Source organism: Sceloporus occidentalis, unplaced genomic scaffold (genome assembly GCF_023333645.1).
Source record: "Sceloporus occidentalis isolate IW3139 unplaced genomic scaffold, rSceOcc1.0.p SCAF_7, whole genome shotgun sequence".
Taxonomy (NCBI): domain Eukaryota; kingdom Metazoa; phylum Chordata; class Lepidosauria; order Squamata; family Phrynosomatidae; genus Sceloporus; species Sceloporus occidentalis.
The window spans coordinates 24,348,386-24,369,902 of NW_028316987.1; the positions used below are offsets into that span (position 1 = coordinate 24,348,386).

The 21,517-nt window shown below is 39.7% G+C and overlaps 1 protein-coding gene across 6 annotated transcripts in view; it reads left to right on the forward strand.

Moving 5' to 3' along the window:
* Window positions 1–21,517, forward strand: part of LOC149309408 (poly(rC)-binding protein 3-like) — a 256,438-nt gene that overhangs the window by 99,862 nt on the left and 135,059 nt on the right. Inside the window, exon 4 of one of the 6 annotated variants that reach the window (XM_089532384.1) lies at window positions 16,726–16,824. The exons of the other annotated variants lie outside the window; for them this stretch is intronic. The gene's annotated coding sequence lies outside the window, so the exon portion shown is untranslated. The remainder of the gene's footprint in view (window positions 1–16,725; window positions 16,825–21,517) is intronic. 6 annotated transcript variants of the gene reach the window in all.

The following is a 21,517-nucleotide window of genomic DNA, read 5'->3' on the forward strand; positions in this document are numbered from 1 at the left end:
GAGGTCAGGTTTGGGGGCCAAAATTATCTTGAGCCATAGATAGGTTGAGGGTAAAACTTGGAGGCTCCTTCTGTGTGTGCATATGGCAAGAGAGACTCTCACTGAGCCTTTTCTTCATCATTTCAGCTTTCGTTTCAGCCAGACGTGGGGGCAGGAGGGGGACACTTAAACAAATAGCAATATCAGTCAATCACCCAGGACTCTTTCTGCTTGGCTTTTTCTTGCTAAACTCTTCTCTGCACGGTATGGGGAAATCTGAAAGAGCTGCTATCATGTTTTCATAGTGATCCGTAAATAAGTCGACCTGGGATTTAGAGTCGATTTGGGGGCATAAATGTTTAGACTTATGGACAAGTATATACGGTACTCTGTTTGAGACTAACAATAGGCTTTAGATTTATACTGTATTTAGTTTTATAGGCAAGTGCTTAGGAATGACAAAGTCATGGGAAAGTGATGAATGGTTGAGCAAGGAAGTGGGAAATAATGCCTGTTGCACCATCCATGTAGTGAGCAACAGCAGTATAAATTTTAAAGTTGCAGCTTAGAGAAAGCTTCTAAGGAGGCAATAATTTTATTTACCTAAACTGGATTTTATTGTTCATCTATAAAGAGAAAATTATGTTAATATTTGAAAAATTCTATGATGTTGAATATTTTTGAAGGATGAAGTTCTATATATAGCTCTGCCATCAGTGCATCTTTATGATTATTCTTTCCTATTCTGGTGTATGAATTGGTCTTTTCTATAGGTCTGTAATGAGCATTGCAGAATGCTAAGTGTAATTTTGAACTAAAATTGGTTTATATGTTGTTCTGTCCTCTTGGGAACTGGACAAGAATTTTCCAAAGTATGAGTCAGGAGGGGCTAGAGATCTCTAGCAAATGTAACCATTTCCTTACCAAATTTAAGTTTCTAGTATTCTTTGATGGAATGTGTAAATGGTTATACAGTCAGCCCTCCTTATCCATGGGTGTTTTTTAAGCATCCACAGCTTGAAAATATTCCAAAAAAAAGTATAAATTCCAAATAACAAACCTTGATTTTCCATTTTATATAAGGGACATCATTTTACTATGCCATTGTATTTAATTGGACTTGAGCATCCACCGATTTTGTTATCCATAGAGTATTCCTAGAAGCAAACCCCAGTGGATAACAAGGACCCACTGTACTAGTATAAGATCAGTAAAGATGGGTAATGGAAAGCTATGGTTACTGTGCTGGAAATGTTACGGTTATTTCAGGTTATATTGCAGCCAGTATATTTCCATACTTCCACAGATGCTGATCCTTTGAAAATTTAGGCCCTTGTCTTATGCAAAGAAAAGTCTACCATTCCCTCACATTTCATTAAATGAAAGAAAGGAGTAGGACTGCATAAAGTCTGAGGCCAACAAGGCCCATCTCCAGGAAATAAGTCTAAGAATCCATGTTGGCTTCTATGGCTCCACCTCTCTCCACATGAACCTTCTGTTATAGTATCCCCAAATCAGCTACATTTGCAGGAGGCAAGACCCTGTGCTGGGATTCTGTAGTTCACCCTTGGCATGTGACTACTGGCATTGTAGCTCTTGGAGGAGAGCAGCAGCACTGAAGAAAAAACCTTGAAGTGGACAATGGCATCACTAGGGTTGGAGTCACCCCAGTGGTAACTCATGTTGTCACTCCCAGGCAGGCAGCCACCCCACAGCTTCAGTGTGTAGGAGCTGCAGGTGAAGGGAGAGATCCAGTCTTAGTTGCCTCCCCCTACCCATGGAGCAAAGACAGGAGTAGAAGGGGGCCAGGACCAGGGACCCCAGGGATCCCCTCCCAGCCCTGCAAAAGGCAGGTGAGAGTGGTACAGAAGAGGAGGAGAGTGCTTCTGCTATTGCAGTAGCTCCATCCAGCCTGATGCCCCAACTGCCCCCTTGGCAGGCAGTGTCACTTGAGGGAGAGAATAGGAGGAAAGGGGGCGACAGATCATCGTCATCTCAATCAGTTTATAGCCCATGCTGTAGTAAGAGTAAGCAGGGAGGGGCACTTGCCATCTGCCATCCTCCTTCTGACTACCTTGCCGCACTCCTCATCTGAGCCAAGTTGCCTGACACACTCCAGTTGCCCCCTTTGCCAGTCAGGATACCTGTGCCATCTGCCCACAGCAGCCACTGATTGGGGTAGGGAGCTGCTGCCACACTTGACAGCCCTTTTCAGATCTGGTAGTGCTGCTGGCCAAGCCATAGAATGAGAGTTGCCAGTGGTGGTGGCCATGGGGGCTGTACCTGCTAGCATCACCTCCCTTTCCTATCCAGGTAGCACCTGGGGAGGGGGTCTTGGACTGGATGATGAGTGACCACCTCACTGGCTGTTCACACACACACCGTTTGCATTCTGAACTCCCTGCACTCTCCTGATGACTTCTCTGCAAGTGGAGTTGCAGTTGGACAGGCAAGACTACTCACAGCAGAGAAAGAGGAGTTGGAACAGAACAAGGCACACTTGTCTTGGTTAGCAAAAGTACATATGATGGGGGTGGGAAGGGAGGTGGGAAGAAAATAGACAATTATTATGTCTACCTGATTCACTTACCTGAATCATTTCTCAGGCTCAGCCAGAAGATGCTCTTGAGGAAATCCCTTCTCTTGCAATGAGGTTTCATAGAGAGGGGAAGGTTGAAAAGTTATGCTCTATCTTTGCTGTTAGTAGAATTCATGGTTTTAGCTCAGCATTACAACGATCAGGCTGGATTCAGAAGGGAAGGAAGCGAACTTACTGTTTTAATTTTCTTCAAGATCATTTGTTCTCGATATTCTGTAGGCTGCTTTGAGTCTCCCACTCATTTAATTTTGGGTCACAGAGACAGCTTTTCTGGAAGCTACTTCAGGATACATTTTTTTTTTCTTTTGTAACTAGAGAGGAATAGAACTTCTTTGTTTTTTGAAGACCACAGTAAGTTATTTGCAAAGTTCAGACTGTATTCCATTATATTCTTGAATTATTTGATTCTCCTATTTCTTTGGGATTTTCCATTAACTGAGAAGCCCTTTACTACACTCTATGTAATTAAGGGGATAGTTTTTAACCATTTTATGTGGGAAAAGATAATGCATTATTTATTTATTTATTTATTTATTTATTTATTTATTTATTTATTTTAATAGGCACAGTACATTCGCTGTGAGAGGCCTTGTGAGCGTTTTCAGACTCAGCAGTTATTCTTTAGACTCCATCTACATAAGATGTTCAGAACTGCATGCACACATGTACATTTTTGGTCTGAAAACAGTCTGCTCCTGGCAAAATGTCTTGCAGTCTCCAAGAGCTTGCTGTACTCAGGGAACAAAGGTTAGTTTTTGGGGAGCAGCTATAATGAGTACAGTAGGCCCTTCTTATACACAGATTTTTTTATACACGGATTCAAGCATACATGGTTTGAAAATGTTCATAAGAATTATAAATATCAAATTTCCCATTTTTTATAAGGGACACCATTTTGCTATGTCATTATATTTAATGGAACTTGAGCATACTCGGATTTTGTTATACACGGGGGATCTTGGAACCAAACCCCAGCGTATAACAAGGGTCCACTGGGAATTCCCCAGTTTCAGTGTAGATATTAAGGAATGCTTGCGCACCTCTTTATCTGAGGGATGAAAGTGCATTTTTGTGCCCTTGTTACCTCCCAAAGTACCACATTCCTGAAACATGGGCCTGTTACAGACTGCCAAAATAAAGCTGCTTCGGGTCTCTTTGGAGGTATGCTGCTTAAATGATGCATGCATCCTAAGAATCCGGAAGCTGCACCAAAGCTGCACTCCAGTGCTTAGGAATGGAGTGTGGCTTTGGTGCGACCTCCGGACTCTTAGGACCAATGCATCATTTAAATAGCATACCTCCAAAGAGACCTGAAGCAGCTTTATCTTGGCAGTCTGTAACAGGCCATGATTACAAGTCACACAATATCTCCAAGCTTTGTTCTCAGGTTACCTGGTGGAGAGAGAGAAGCACTCTCATGTAGGGAGCAGCATGGAGTAGGGGCCATTAGTCTCATCAGGCACCTGAATCTGATGGTCTTGAACAGGGAAACAGCTGTTTATCCAACACTAGGGATTGGTGAGAATTTTGATTCAGTTCATTAATAAATAAGTATATAAGTAATTTAGTAAATTAGCAAATTTAGTAAATAAGCAAATCAGTAAATAAGAATTTACAAGAGCTCACATATTTTCTCATTTGTAGATTGAAAGAGCTTGAGTCTTTTTGAAAAACAAAAGGTTGATGAAACTGAAAATGATATATTCATCCATGCAGACACAGGGCTTTGAACCCCTATTAAAATTAAATCCTTGTGTATTCAGTCATTAGTACTGAACCAGAATTGCTACCTATACATTCAATAATACTAGACAAGATCCTCAAGTGTACAGTCTTGTCAAGTTCCTTCATAGCTCCCCTTCCATGTCCTACTCTTCTGATTTCTTGTCTGCAGTCTCCATTTGAGTAATGGTTTAGGAATTTCCCCCCTATCTGAATGTCTTCATTATTTAATTCAAACTTATGTAAGTCATCTCTTGAGAACCAATGCAGTGTAGTTGTTTGAGCATTGGATTATGACTCTGGAGACCAGGGTTTGAATCCCTGTTTCGCCATGAAAACCTGCTGGGTGGCCTTGGGCAAATCACATTCTCTCCTCTTCAGAGGAACACAAATGCAAAAAACCCTCTGAACAAATCCTACCTGAGAAAACCCCATGATAGATTTGGTTTAGAGTCACCAAGTCAGAGATGACTTGAAGACACACACACACACACAACCAGCAACAACAACAGTCATTATTTTTGTTTTCTTAATGTCCAGTTGTAAACTTGCCTTTGTACTTTCTTTTTTGACTTTCATCAGTAGTAGTTCAAAGTCTTTACTATTTTCTTGTAATAGTATGGTGTCATGTAGATATCTTAAATTGTTGAAGTCCCTTTCTCTACTTTTCATGCCTCCTTCTTCAGAGTCTGATCCAGCTTCGCATATGATACATTCAGCACACAAAATAAACAGATAAGGTGATAAAATGCCCTCTTGCGAATTGGAAACCACACTGTTTCTCTATATTTTGTCTTCCTTAGCCTCTTGTCCTGAAAAGCACACCAAATTCTGTATAATGCATTAGTTTATGTGGATGTTATGTATTATGTACACGTTACATGTTAGGATAATCAAATGTTGTGATACACCAATTTCTTTAAAAGCAATTGATATGATCTACACAATCAAAGGCTTTTTATCCTGGTTAACAAGGAATATGTTAAGCACTTTCATGTCTAATGTTTTATTGCAGAACTGTGTTAGTATTGTTAAGAGGCACCCAGCCACAAACCACTTCAGCACAACAGCCTAAAAAATTTCAATCCATCAAAACCTTTTAGTATTACATAGCAATTTTTTTTAAAAGAGGGAAATGAAGAATGATGTTTGAATAAATCTTCCCTGCAAATTTGATTGGTATTCCAGAGTGAGATTATTGATACTCAGCAAGCAAATTCTAAGACCCACTTAAACTTGCTATATTAAAAAGCTTATTTTTTTTTAATTCCCATGTTGCCGTTAGCAAAATTTATTTAATACCACAGTGTGAGATAATGCACAGGGGGCAACATTTGTCAGGTGAAACCTTACCCGTGGATAATAACTACTTGAATCCTTAATGTTTTATAGATTTTGGCTGACTCTGAAAAGCACACCAAGATCTGTATAACGCATTAGTTTATGTGGATGTAGAATTATTTCAACAGCATCCCAGCATTTTCTAAACTCAGCAACTAGAGATTTAAAATGCTTAATTTTGGCTTCACAATGAAGCTGTTCTGCTTGGGACTGAAAAATACAGGGATAAAAAATCAGGACAGCACAAATGTCACTGTTACTCATCCAGTCCTATCTTTTAAAAGCTGTTCAGGCCATTCCTCTAAAATTATTTTCTTAAGGAATGATATGCTATTCAGGTCAAGCCATACAAGAGATACATCTGCAAACTGGGTGCTACTGCATGTCCTTTTACAGTTGTTTAAACCAAGTAGAGGTTACCTGTGTATCAGTAATGGCCATTTAGAGAAGTATACTTAAGTAAGCAGAAATGTAACAAAAGAGCTGATTCTACAGAAATACCCATGTGAAATTGGGTGAGATTTGTCTTTCCAAAAAAGCTTTCTAGAAAGGAAAGGGGAAGAGGGCGAAGGGCAAATGAAAAGAAACTTAAATCAACTTTACAACAGTTTCACCAGAAGTTGGGCCTTTTTAATTTTGTTTTTTTTTTTCTGCAGGATTTCCATCAACCTATGTTATTATAAAACCTTGCATAACTGTAGGATAGGGCAAGATCAAGGCTCTTCTGTGAAAGGAGATAACTGCAGTGGAATAACTGCTTTTTGTGTGTTAGAAAAGCAGGATTTAAGAGACAATGGACAAGAGTACTTCTAATGATGAGACATTTATGTGTTTGTTTCCTGAGCAAATTAATCTTATATGTACTAGAAAGGTCACTGTGAAGGGGGAGGGTGCAAGCCCTCCCAACCTATGCCGGAAGGGTCCTTGGAGCACCCAGCAACAAAGAGAGTCAAGAGTCCGAACTGTGGTTCAAAATAAGCACACCTTTATTTTCCATACGGGGTGACAGCTGCCTAGATGGCAATTCCAAGACTGTCACACCCAATTGTCTTTCTTCAAACCTTTTATACATTCTAAAAATGCAAGCATAACTTTAAGCAACATCTTCTCCAAGTTACCTTTTAACATTTCTTAATAATTTCCCAGAACCAGTTTATTGGCTCATTCCTGCCTTCCTGGCAAGTTTCCACAGTTCTGGTTAATCTTTCACAATCCCCATTGTTCCTCCTATCTCTAGTTTGGATTGCATGGCCAAGCTATGCTCTAATCATTAAACTGCCCAACTGTCCTTTAGCCTTTCTAGGTGACTGTCCTTCTCAACTGAATGGCCATTGGAAGACATTAGATCCATCTAATGCCCATAGGAATTTACTGGAAAATTTTTAGGAACTATTTCCAGATCAAATAGTTGCTTCCACACTGGTCTTTAGGGACAAGCTCCAGCACAGCATGCAAAGGGGTATTGTAACACCTTTGTGACTAACTGTGGAACAACAGTTTTTTGGATGTTCTTCAATTAGTTAAAAACAATTGGGATGCAGTCAACCAAAAGAGACTAGAAGTCTACATGCTTCCCTTTCTCACCTTCTCCAAATGTACATGACTTATTCAGGCTTCCCAGATTTTCTGTGATCAGTTACATACATAAGAACATCCCTCAAACTCTCCACTCAGATGGCTTATCCTTCCAAATGCCCATAGGCAGATTGGAAGAGTAACCAGTAAACCATAACTGAGTATCTGCAATTAGTTTTTCCCCCCACCAATAACAAAATTACTTTCTAATGGTTAGCAGCAGTTTTCCAACAAGTGTATATTAACCTTGAAATTTGGTCATTTTCTCTTGCTACTGTTCACCTTCCGGGATCCATTCACAAGATGTTGACAGAACAAACTTAATCCTATAACCAAAATTGATTCTTTTACTCAGTTTTGAAGGCGTATTATTGGGACGCTCTACTTATCTCTCCCCTCCAGATGCCACTATTCTGCTGACACATGAACAAGCTGTTTCCAGAATGTTCCTTAACATGAACTACCAAAAGATAATGGAGAGTTCCTCTCCACTCCTCAGCATATTTCATCTTGGCCCAGCTTAGCTCTCTTTGAGATACCTCTCTTAATTTTACTGCCAATAAATTCTGGTTAAATCTTAAGCCAAAGGTGAACTGACACATGGTCCACAGGTTTTTCTCAACCCTCAGGCCATCACCGCAGCCTGAAAATGCATTTTTGCATGTGCATGTTTAAAACTGGAATCAAAATCTGGCTTTCTGTTCACTTGAAGACTGCAGGTCTCCTTTCCCTATATATCTGTGAAGAGCTTAGTGACTACACTATGTTTATTGAATGGTTTTAAAATTGTGCTTCAGTATAGTAAACCCAGCAATACCTCAACATTGTGCCCTAATTAATTTAGAGCTGTTGCGGGGTGTGTGTGTTGGTTTTTGTTTGTTGTGGGTTGATTTTTGCACACAAACATTGGAATATGTTGCATGGAAGTAGCTGTCATTAATTTTCTTATATATCACAACCACTTTGAAAGATTCTTCACTCAGCACACAGCTCCTGTTCAACAAACTCTCAAAGGAGCAAATCCAATGGTGTCACAAAGAGTAGTCTATTTTTAACAAACCATTGAATGTGCATGAATTATTTATTCATATGTCAGACTGTTGCTGGTATTATAATCTCCTTGCCATACTGAAGCAGCTTGAATGGTGTAGTTCAGCTTCTTAGAAAATAATGTGCATCAAGAGAGAAACTCTTCATATCTGGAAAGTTATTTTTTACTGATTAGTGTTTTTTTGCTATTGTACTATGAAATTATCACAAACCACGACTTTAGTCAGATTTCATAACAGTACTATTTAGGCCCTGAGGAGATGGAAAGGACATTCAAGCCAGCAGAAATTGCTCTTATGAACATATGAACAGGTCAGTCATTTTCAGGTTAATTGGCATTCACAAGAATTTTTAAAGCTTTAAACAAGAAAGGTCTGTTTCTGAACCCAATTAAAAGTCAAAGATATAGCCATGTTAGTCTGTAGAATCAGCATATAGAGAGGTTGTTGCACCTTTGAGACTAACAGAAAAAAAGAAGTTGGCAGCATGAGCTTTCGCTGACTTCACGTTCTGAAAAAGTAGACTGAAGTCTACAAAAGCTCATGCTCCCAACTTCTTTCTTTCAGTTAGTCTCAAAGGTGCTACAAGATCTATCTACATACCAATTAAAAGTGTTGGTCATGGCTTAAGGCCAGGCTATCTGATAGAGTGTATCTCCCCACATGAGCATTCCTGGATCCTGAGATTCTCAGGAGAGGGTCTTCTCTTTCAGTCTCATCGCTTTCACAGGTATATCTGGAATGGATGCAAGATAGGGCCTCTTTGCTAGCAGGCCCTAGACTGCTAGGGAGGCTAGAATATTCTCACAGGCTTTTGAGAACTGAATATTTTAAAAGAAAGAGCGTTGATGTGCTGACAGGAGAAGAGGGCTCTATTATTTTAACTGCACTGTTTTAAAAGTGTTTTTATTATTTTGAATTATTATTAATGAAATTGATAGTTCACATCTATTTTAATGTCAACCCCTCATATGTTTATAATAACAAATATTATATTTGTTTTAATTTGGGACCTTCCTTGAGTCCCTTTTTTTAGAGGAGACGGAAGAATATAAATAAAGATGGGAGGAGGAGGAGAAGCAGCGGGAAATATAACTGGTTCAGAGCAAAGGTAATGCTGCCCTATTTACTACCATGCTCATATTCTCATGCAGTTCCCCAGGCATTCTGCCTTCCGTTCAGTTTTGCATAGCTTTTGCATAGCATTATGTCTGTAAAAAGCTGCCAGGTCTCAGGGCACATAGGTGGTGTGCAGATGCATTTGAGTGTACCATACCATTTGAAGCAAAACAGCGAGTGGAGCTGAGCACTAGCAGCATGACCCATGAACCTTCTTGTTCCATGATCGCTTGAAGAAACTGCATTGCCTAGGGAAAAAAATCTCTGGGACTGGCATTGAACTTTTCACAAGACACAGCAGTCATGTAGGGAGAACCCATAATGTGCCATATGAGCTCTCATCTCATGTGAGATGTGAGACCTAGTGGGAATGCCAGCAACATCTCCAGCTGCTGAGTATTTTCTGGTGGGAAAGAGCATAAAACAAACAAAATACTAAAGATCCCCCTGTGTTTAGATTGCCATATTACTGGGTTAGCCAGGTTGTACCCCAATTTCGGCCCTATTTACTATTTACTTTGCCCTTGCTGGTGCCTGTTTCCCAGCTGGCCAGAAAAAGTACTGATCTCTTCCCTCCTAACATTCGCCTGCCCCAGTTCTATAACATTACAAGGCCACTCCAGTTTTGACATAATATTCAGTAATATAATTATAATGTAATGTAATATTAATTATATTAATTATACCTTGACCTCTGTTTAGGCTGGAGTACAGACAATAAAACAGCTTTGGGGAACTGGAACAAAATTGCAACTGTACAGAAGAACTGTACAGACTATGTTTGTCTCTTCCCATCAGTCCCTTCTTTTTTTTGAGTTGTAACTTGTCCTTACATTTTAACAAAATCTTTGGTTTTAGTAAGGACATTTTATAGCCATTTTGTCAAGAACCATTGTAAGACCCTTCAGTGTTATTTTTTTCAAAATACAGATATTGTGCCTATTGGACACTTACCAGAATTTTGTCTAGCTTAAATGTCATAGTCAGTAGGATTTAAAAGGGCACATCTCATGGACAATAATTGCACCAGAAAATTAATTGCACTGGCAAGGAGATTTGTCTGATATTCAACATCAAGCCAAACACATGCTTAAAATCACTAGTGATTTTGATCTTAAAACCTATCTGGTGTGTTTAGGTTCTAGAGCTGAAAATTGAAACCTGATCTTCAGAGTTGTAGTTCAACACTCAAACCACTACTAAAACATAAAATTAATACAAGAATTACAACACTAAAGCACAAGACAACACCCAGGAAAGATGATACAACCCCCACCCAGATAAAGTTCAGTAACATGCAGAATGAGCATTCAGTGGCCCAACTAAATAAAAATGCTTTTTGCGTTCTGACAAAAAGACAAGAGGAAGGCCATCTTAGCCTCCTCAGTAAAGAATATTCATCCCCATCGTCATTTGTAACTCTCCAAAAAATAAGACGTTTTTGACATGTGTCCTGTCTGTATTGTACTCTAACAATATGCTTTCTAAATTCAAGTATAATGTTATGTCAAAACTTAAAGATTCTTGAGTTGCCAAGGGATACAGACTTGCACACTTGCCCATGGATTTAAGCAACTAAATGGTGGCACAACCAACCAGCTGGCATCAATTTTCTAGTTTACTCTATGGGATTAATACCTATGTGCATTTTGAGTGCAGTGAGGAAGGGATATTTTACACAGGAAAAACACATCCAGTATGAAATTAGACATTAGTTCTAATGCTTTTATTTGTTGGAGGCCAAAAATTCCAAGGCCATTGATGGGGCAAATGCTAGTAAAACTAATGTACCATTTTATTTTACATTTTGAAACTAAGATCAGCCATGAATACAGGCACCAATCTGCTCCATATAAAACACACAGAGAAGGAAAAAAACTTAAGAAATATGACTGAAGTTTCTTGTTAAGCCAGCAATCTTATACCCAGTTTCCTTTAAATAACCTCCAGTGAATTCCGTTTTGCCTGAGGTTTTACATGAGTTGGCAAAGTATGGGAGGAGCTGGGGAGGCCTCTCCCATGTGGCTTGGCCTCATTCTGCTGACAGCCAGTAATATCATATCATATAGCTGAATCATAGGCAGCAAAGAGCTTACTATGGTGTACTGTGTCAGACGGATGCTCACTAATGCATGGTGGATGGGTTATGTGTGTCCTAGCAGTTAAGAAAGATACTATTAGAATTAATGCATGTTTGTTTTGCTGTTCCACTAATTAGTTATGGGCGGGGTGGCAAAGAAGAGGTAGGGAGGAAGAAGAGGATGACTATGATGATTTTGAAGATGGTTTTATTCCTTTTCCTCCAGCTAACCGATTAAGGCTTATAGTTAGCAAAGATTCAATAGACATTGATATTTCTTCCAGGAGAAGAGAAGAAACGTCTTTCAGGCTCAATGCATAAGGTCTTAAACTCAATAGGATATGCATTAAAAACAAGAATTCCAGTTATTCCTCAAGTGATGAACTTTCTGAAAATGTTAGTGGAAGCACTTCTTCATTTTTTATTCACATATATCAACATAATATTGTAGATACTGCACAGCACACTGACTGCTTAAGTCACTAGTGCAGATTTTTGTTGTACTTTTTACCCACTCCGGTGTACAGAACAACATGCAAACATAACAGAAGATGAAGCAAAGAAATTGAATAAAACAGTAGATCTAGGATGTTGTTTGTTCTTGCCTAATAGTATGTCTTTGGCAGGACATGCAAAGCACTCAACATAAAAGTGGTCAAGCGGTGAGTAAAAGGGAAGGTTAAAGTGCCCTTACCACCATTGTCTCCTGCCACAAGTTTTATGAAATGTCATCTTTTTAAGTTCTAGCTCAATGTGAGGTCAGTGGAGAGGAGGAGATATTGACAGAGATTGGGAAGGACCACAGAGATGGCAGAGGCCAGTAAGAGGTGAGCTTCAAAGTAGGGCAAGGCTTTCCAAATGTGTGAGTCAGAAGAAAGGTTGAACAGACTGTGGCATCATCCTAATGGTAAAACATGGAAGAATTTTAAAAATAAAGGGGAGCTTAGTATTGTACCGAAATCCTGTAGGGCGGGCAAATAGCTTCTGAGCAGATGGCAGGGTGTTCAGAAAATCCTACTACATTCCTAAGGAAGGGCAGATTATGGAATCTTAAATAAAGAGGCTTTGTAAGGCTAAGGTCCTTTATTGCCGCAGACTCCTGCAGAGCGGGCAGGCAGAATTTGAGCAGATGGGATGATAGTGAAAAATCCTACCACATCCTACCATGTGGGAGATTAGATTATTACTGTATGGCCCATGCTGGTCTCCTCTTGCTTAAAGCTTTTGATTCGAAGCCGCAGTGGGAGATTCTGTGAACCTGTAGTTGTATAAGTTTTGTACTCTCGTCCTCTTAATACAAATAATGCTGGCGCCAGTATGTGTCAGAGTGTCAGTGGTTTAAGTGTTGGCTTGTAGGGGGTCAGCCAGGAGCAGAGAGAAGTCTGACAGAAAGAGATTAGAGATGACTGTGAGGGAAAACAGAGACAAGCTCAAAGTCTAGTATAGTCAATCGTAGCATTATTTTGCTGTGTTTGATACCATTTTCATGCATTTGCTGTTAGCTACTCTCAACTCTACAGCATTATATTTTGTTTTAGAAAAGGAACATTTTTTCTTTTTTCTGTCATTCCTTCCCTCCATTCCTCTCTTTTCATCTCACTCACACAAGAACTCCTCCCATATCTTCTTCACACAGATACACTCTTAACTAGGCCATATCCTCTTCCACTATAAAGGTGATGGAGTTGGCGGCTGGAGCCAAGGGTTCATCAGAGGTGAACCCAAGAATGTCATCTGCTACCTCTTGTACTACTAGTAGTACTAGTGCCAGTTAAAAATATATTGCTGCTGCATGGATACTGGTGGATACCATAGTTTGATGGAATGGCAAATAGAGATGATACAAGATGGGGCATGCTTGAGATCAAGTCACCTGAGATGCAAAAGGCCAAGGTGCTACAATATTTCACTTACCAAAAGCCTTTAAACTGTTTTTTTAAAACATAATATGTTTTTAGCTTCTTTAGTTCGTTGAAGATTGTTGAATGGTTTAGTTATTAGTTATTAGAATTCTCAGCTGTCATATACTATTTTTATAAGAGATTATCACACTTACATGCTTTAAGGCCTATTGAATTAGTATCACAGCCCTACTGTACTCAGCTTGAGCATTGTATATTCCTTAAGGAGGCCCAAAAGCCATTGGTAAAACGTAGAAATACTGCATGATACTATCACTATAAACTGATGTGCAGCTGCTGTTGGGCTGTACCAGCCTTGCTGCTGACAAAGACTCTTGTCTCTTCTTCTTGTGTCTTGAATGGATGGCTTATGCCTGGGTGCACAGTATAATCATGGCATTTGATGTTTGAAACTCATCAACCCACACTGATGTACAGAACAACATGCAAACCTAATAGAAGCTGAAGCAAAGAAATGGGATAAAAAGGTAGATCTAGGATGTTGTTTCCTCCTGCCTAACAGTATCTCTTTGCAGGACATGCAAAGCACACAGCACAGAAGGGGGAGCAAGAGTAAAGAAGCAAAGAGATGAAATTGTAGAAACTGGAAGAAGAAAATGTAATCAGGAAGGGAAGAAGTAGCAGAGAAAATTAAAGAAAGGGGGTGAACTAAGAAGGAAATAAAGGATTAAAGCCAGTGAACAGAACAGCACCTTCCTACCCTAAATACTATCCAAAGTAAGCTCTTCAACTTTAGGCACTATATTTCGTTTTATATTTCTTTTTAACTGGAATTAGGGATTAGGAAAGAAGGCTAGAAAGCTGAGTATTGGCAGGATGAAAAATGGGGAAACATGGCATACAGTAAATGGGGAACTGCAAAATAAACTCCAATAAACTTCCAAAATGCCCCTGCTTGGTAAAGTAGAAGAACAGAAGAGGATGATGATAAAAGATTCACATCCCTGTTTTGCACTGGTGGGAGAGTGCAATTGAGCTTCATCCTAACTGGAACCTAGACGTATCCAGAAGCAAAGTTGTCCCCCTCCTCCTCTCTTCAGCATTCTGGCATTTTCCTTATACTGTATGATGCTGTGATGCAACATCTTTCAGATACTCTATCCAGTTTTCTTTTACCACATTTTGATGTCCACCTTTTTCTCAACTTGAATCCTGTGACGGGATATAAATTAAATTAAACAAACTAACTTTGAAATAGGAAGTGTTTGTTTTTAGCTGGAACAGGGGTAATGAGTTATGCAACCCTCAAAAGTTTTCTTAGAGGCCTAATCCAGCCCTCTAGCTTTCCACAAAAGATGTCCAAGCTCTGGCCCTCCAGGTGTTTTGGACTTCAGCTCCCAGAATCCCAAACCAAGGTGGCTGAGGCTTCTGGGAGCCGAAGTCAAAAACACCTGGAGGGCCAGAGTTTGGACATTGCTGCTCTAAAGAGACATCATATAACCAGTGATATCCTGGTCAAATCAGATTTAAGGAATTGCCAGAGTGAAATACTTCCTTGAGTACTTAGACAAAGGAAACCTTGGTACAGGTTTGTATACCTAGCCATCTCTCATATACCTGAAGCTGCTTGAAAAGCACAGCAGTTGAGAGACAGCTAATATCTCCATATGAAGCAAGGAGCCAGCTATCCAGGAAAAATGGAGCAGAGGGAAGGTACCAGCCTTTCAGTAAGATAGTGGTTTAGAGTTGCTATACTTTGTTTTTGTTGTTAACTGCTTAACTGGTGGCTTTTGTCCTGAATACAGATTAAGAATCAGGATAATCAAATATTGTGACACACATCTATTTCTTTAAGAGTGAATCACAGTTTTCCATGATCTACACAACTGAAGGCATGGGAGATTAATGCAAGAGTCCAGTGGATACCTGGACTGTCTCCTTTCTTAAGGATTGGAATGTATATTGAATATTTCCAGTCTGTGTACCATTATATTGTTTTATATATTTGTTGGCAGATTTTAGCTAGAATTAGAATGAATTCTGCCTCTGTATTTTAAGCAGCTTTATTGGTATGCCACATATTCCTGGTGATGTATTTTATTTCCAAATCTTTGAGCACAGCTTCCACTTCACTTTCTAAAATTATGGCTGAATCTTCATATGGATGAATGAATTCTCTATCATTCTTTTAAATCTCATCTATTTTAAAGATTTATTTAGTGAATGAATGAATTTATTTACGGCACATAGCCAGCACCAAAATATAGCAAGAATACAAAACATATAACATCAGTTGTACTGCTGCAGCACAAGTATATCAACATTCTACTCCGAACGAAGATGTGTATTGTATTTAGTGTATTGTTTCAATCATCTGTTTTATTTCTTCATAATGATGTAGTGTGATATCTGGTGGTCACTTAGCATCCCTACTCTTGGTTTAAATTTGCCTTTGATTTCTCAGATATTATGGAACAGCTCTTTTGTTCTCATCTTCTACTTCTTTGTATTGATTACTACAGTAGTGCTCTTTGTCCCTGTCCCCAAGTCACTGAACAGTTGCATTCAGGATTCTTGCTCTATTTATGTCACCTTTTCCTTTTTTCTTCTCTTCTTAAAGAATTTCAACTGTTATCCAATGAGATTTTCCTTCTTTTTGGTGTCCCTGGCTTTGGTCCACAGTTCCTCTGGCTCCCGGGGAATGTCCGTACCAGTATTAAAATACAGTTCTTCCCCATTCTGAAACCTACCTGTTTAAATGATGTCTGTGGCCAACACAGAAGGAATCTGGAACAAAGCTGTGCTCTGGGGCTAAATACTGGAGGAGTTTCTTCTGGTTCAAGCCAGAAAGTGTCAACTATTACACCAGCGTGCATACTGCATGCTGGTGCAGAGACAGGGAAGGGACCAGCAAGCCACTGACACTATTGTTGTCCATAGGGTTTTTGTTGTTGTTGTTGTTGTTGCCTGTTCGCAAATCAATTGCACATGTGATCAGCTGCATGATCAACCCACCCATGAAGTGAAATGATGACCAACTTGGGTGTTGCCAACAATGCAATGAATTTGACCGTAACATTAACAAACTGGCCAATCTAACAGGAAGCTATGGGGAGAAGTGGGGAGGGGGCATGGTTGTGCTGTGCCAGTGTGTCACTGGGTACACCTATGTACTGTATGGATTGTTGATCACTTGAGCATACAAGTGAGAGGTCACATGGCCAGTTGCATGGGGCATCAAATGGGCTGGCAGTTGGGTGGTATGAAGGAGGTGATTGGTGGCTGCTGGAGCCATGTCCATGTTCATGTGCACATGTGTTTGGGGAGGAAGAGAAAAAAATAATGGCATGGCCCAGCTTGTATCCTCTAATGCCCCATTTTGGTGATCTGTCCTTGCAGATGAAGGGGGCAGTGCAGATTGCTTGTGGGGGTTCAGCCCACTGTGGGGGCCAGTGGTGCTGTCAGCAGGTTCTCCCTGCGAATCAAGAAACCGCAGAGGTAAGCCCTTTTTTTCCCTCCATCTGCTCAGGCCCCTGGTTTATTAGGCTCAAAACTTTCTTTAATGTGGTTTTAAATTCTATGGGTATTTATTTCAGTTTGTATTTTTGTACAATAATTGATTTAGTGTTTATCTAATTGTTTGTATTAGCAATTCATCGCCTGTGCTACAACCTGATCCTGATCTTGTTTTTGCAGAGAGAATGGACTTTCTCCATCTTCAGTTTACAGTTATGTGGTCTGTTTGATTTCTGTATTGGCCATCAGGTGATGCCCATGTATACAGTCATATCTTTGGCTATCTGAAGAATGTGTTTGCAATGAATGAACTATTGGCCTCACAAAATTCAACCAGTCACTCTTCTACTTAATTCCTTAATCTTAGGCCAAATTTGCCTACAATCTTTGATTCTGCTCAGTTTCCTCCTTTTGTGTTCCAATCACTTATAATTAGCAACATATCCTCTTTTCATATGTGATCAATTTTCTCCTGGATTCCAGCAGATAATCTTTCAATAGCTTCTTGTTCTTCCTATTTTATCAAAGTACAAACTTTTATTATAGTTGTATTGGTACGTTTCCACTGAAATCTTATTGATATTATTTGGCCAGACTATGCATTATACCCCCTGGCTGCATTTGCTACATCACTCTCACTACTAATGTTACCCCATTTCTTCTTAGATTTTCATTTCCTGAAAATTGATAAATTAAAATGTAATTATCTGACTCAAAATGTCCCATTCCTGTCCTCTTTAGCTCACGTATTGCAATGTTTATATGCTCTGTTTCTTGGTTTACAATCTCTAGTTTCTCATGATTCGTTCTTCTCACATTCCATGTTGCTATTGTACGCACTATGCCATTTCAGAAATGGCTTTCACCTCTGAACAGGTCTGCACTTGAACATCCTTTTGGCTTAATTCCAGTTGCATTATTAGCCAGAACGCTACTTGTACTTGTCCTCTACTCTTCTCCAGTAACTTGGTGACTGCCTTCTAACCAGGGAGTCTCATCTTCTGGCACTATTTCTTGTTTCATTGTGTCTCATCATAGGTTTTTCATTGTGAAAGACAGAAGTAGTTTAACACTCCCTCTTTCTGCACAGTATTAACCAGTGTTAGCTGTGCTGCAATTGTCATTGTCTCTGAGATACTCTATGCCAGTGTCACCCTCCACTAATGATGCTGTCCAGTAGGTGTTTTGCAAATTTAATCTGGCTCCTCAGCAAAAGCCTGTCTGATGTAGGAGAACCTACAACAGTAGTGCTACCAGCATCATCACTACACAAAGGTGGTGCCCTGGTGATTCCATCTCAGTTTTAAATAAGAATGGAGACTTCAGTCAAGAAGACAGAAGACTAGAAAAGGCAGCTATAGAGGAGCTAGATAAGATTTTCAAGTGTAAATATATATCATAAAACACCTAAGTCAGAATCATCCATACACAGTATTTCTGATGTGGAAATCTGGTCAGCAAAGAAAGCTGACAAGAAGAGAATCAGTTCATTTGAAATGTGTTGAAGGAAAGTTCTCTGAACACCATGGACTGTTCCCCCAAAAGGCAAATAAATGCGCCCGAGATCATGCCTGAATTTCCATTGGAAGTCAAAATGGGTAATTTATGTTATCAAAATTTGGACACATCGTGAGATGACATGAATCACTGGGAAAGATGATAATTCTCACTAAAGCAGAAAGTAAGGTCCACATGGTGTAGTGTTTTGAGCATTGGAACATGACTCTGAAGAATAGGGGTCAAATGCCCACTTGGCCATGGAAACCAACTGGATGTCCTTGGGCAAGTGAAGCACTCTCATCCTTATCCTGCAAAAGGCAAACCCCATCTGAACAAATCTTACCAAGAAAACCCCAAGCCTTAGGGTTGTTGTAAGTCAGAAACGACTTGAAGTCACAACAACAAAGTAGAAAGCAGTAGGTAAAAGGGGGAAGAGCACATTAGAGATGGATTGATTCAGTCAAGGAAACACATGTCCTGAATTTGCAAGACCTGAGCAGGGCTGTTGATGAGCTGGAGGTCGCTTATTCATAATGTTGCTATAAGTAAAAAACAACTTGATGGCAAATATCCACAAAATATTCTGAACTGAATCTTTAATATTTTGTACAATAATATTCTACATAAAAATATTCTCAAAAGACTTGTTTTTAATATCCAGTAACAACCGGCAATTGGCAAGGGGAAAACTACTGTTCTGAATGTATAAACTAGCCCTTTTAAAAAATAAACACACCCAAATTATCTCCCTACATTGGTAGCAGTTCTGTTGTCTTTGGGATTTCAGGCTTATAGTAGGAATTAATTTAAATATGGTCAGCTTTCACAACAGCCCTGGATTCATATAACCTACAGTGTAGTTTGGAAGTGCACTTAAGATAAAATGATCACTGAAAGATATGTATTTCTAAAGTGACTACTGAAACTTGTAATGCTAACAAGCAGCTTTAATGTAAATTTCTACGCATACAGGATTGGAGAGGCCAATGTGGGTGATTAACCAGCTATGCTGCACTAAATCTGATGATCGGAAGATCAGAAGGTTGGCAGTTCGAGGCCTGAGTGCTGCATGATGGGGTGAGCTCCCATCACTAGTCCCAGTTCAAAAGCATGCAAATACAAGAAGATAGGTACCACTTCAGTGGGAAGGTAACAGCATTCAGTGCAGTCATGCTAGCCACATGACTACCACAGCAGTCTTCGGACAACGCTGGTTCTTCGGCCTAGTTACAGAGATGAGCACCAGAGATGACATGACATTCATGTCAAGGGACCACCTTTACCTTTAATTGGGGGTGGAACAATAATTGATCTCCTAGGCCCTGACCTAAAAGGTAGATATAATTGTACTGCTTATTTAAGTATACTTTGTCTAAAGAGAATCCCTGTTGAACATTCTTTGGGCTTTTTCAATTCAATCATCAAGGAATTGAAATAATATCCATGTCTATTAGTTATACTCAACCAAAAAAAAATTAATGTTGAAATCACATCCAAGGTCTTGGCTGAATAAGAAATTCATTTGGGTACTCTGGTATTCATTGCAGCATCCAAAATTCTGGTTCACCTTGGCACATCTCGATTTCTCATCTTTTCCAGACCTTTTCACCAAAATCTGATTATATCCGATTTAATGCAGCTTCACCCAATCAGAAATACATTCATTTTAATAAACTAAATACTTAAATGCCCATGCATATTTGCATATGAATAAAAAGTTCTGAAGAAAAACAGCCCATTTTTGCTTCCTAGAACAGATATTCATATGTTATGACCCCATCTCAAGATAGGTACTCTCCTCTCTGTAATCAAGAACACAGAATGCTTCTTCTAAGGTGGTAATTTCTGGATTTCTGGATAGTTGGTGGTTGTATGTAATTGTGTCTCCAGATAGCTTCACAGTAAAAAATAAAAATAAAGATCTGCAGCCAGATTATCAGTGCGCCTTTTAAATCACCTTGATCTCTGGATCTCTGAAGATGCCAGCCACAGATGCTGGTGAAACGTCAGGAATAAACTCTTCTAGAACATGGCCAAATAGCCCTAAAAACCCACAAAAAATATTGCTACATTTCTTGGGACTGGCTCTTCCTCCTTCCCTTCACCATGCACCTTTCTGTTCACTCTTTCATTTTTATTTTGTTTTAGTCCAATTTATTTCCCTTGTGGCCAACTGATGGAACACAATCTGTGTTTTCCCCTTGTGTTCTGGCTCTCTTGTAGCTTCTAGATGACCTTCCAGTCATTAACCAAGTGTTAAAAGCAAGAGTAACCATCACTTAGTCAATTTTGATTGTTCACTTCCACAAGCCTTTTTTAAATTCTTAGCAGGGGTCCTTGTTAATCTTTAATTGCAGCTTTTTGTAGTGTTTGGCTAAGATTCATAACTCAGCTGCAGCTGGAGCAAAAAAGGAGAGGCGCAAGCTAGAGAGTTGGGTGATAGGGAAGGAGGAGTGAGTGCATATAGTGTGTGGGTGGGGAACTGGGGGAATAAAAGTAAGAGAAAAGTGTTGTCTGTTATTGTGTGATATTACCTGAGAATCTTGAAAAAAATAACTATTACTTCCAATCCATTTGTGCTTCAATCACATCCACTTTGTGATTTTGCCATGCCTATATGAAATTCTAGTCAGATTCCAAGTTTTCATTAAAAAAATATCCCTACCCCCTGTAGAACCTGAGCTACGGGGCAAAATACTGAGACACTCTTCTGTCAAATGGTTCTGCAAGAACAAAGTCCTGCTGGGCATTCCAGACCAAACAGAAGCAAGAATGTGGGTGATGGAGGGGCACACGGTGAGGGTGCAAGGAGAAGTGAGGAAGACAGTAGGAAAATGGGATGAATGGTGGAAGGAATGGTGTGCAAGAAGCTGGAGAAGACAATTGAGGATACGGTGGCCGGCAAAAAAGAAATGGGTCCTTGAACAGATCAAGCCTGAGGTCTCCCTAGAAGCCAGGATTATTAAAGTGAGGCTGTCGTACTTTGGCCACATCATGAACATCTGGGCCTAAGCCTGCAGAACCTGAGCAGAGCAGTGGAGGACAGGGAGTCTTGGGCCTGTTACAGACTGCAAAAATAAAGCTGCTTCGGGTCTCTTTGGAGGTATGCTATTTAAATGATGCATGGGTCCTAAGAGTCCAGAGGTAGCGCCAAAGCCACACTCCATTCCTAAGC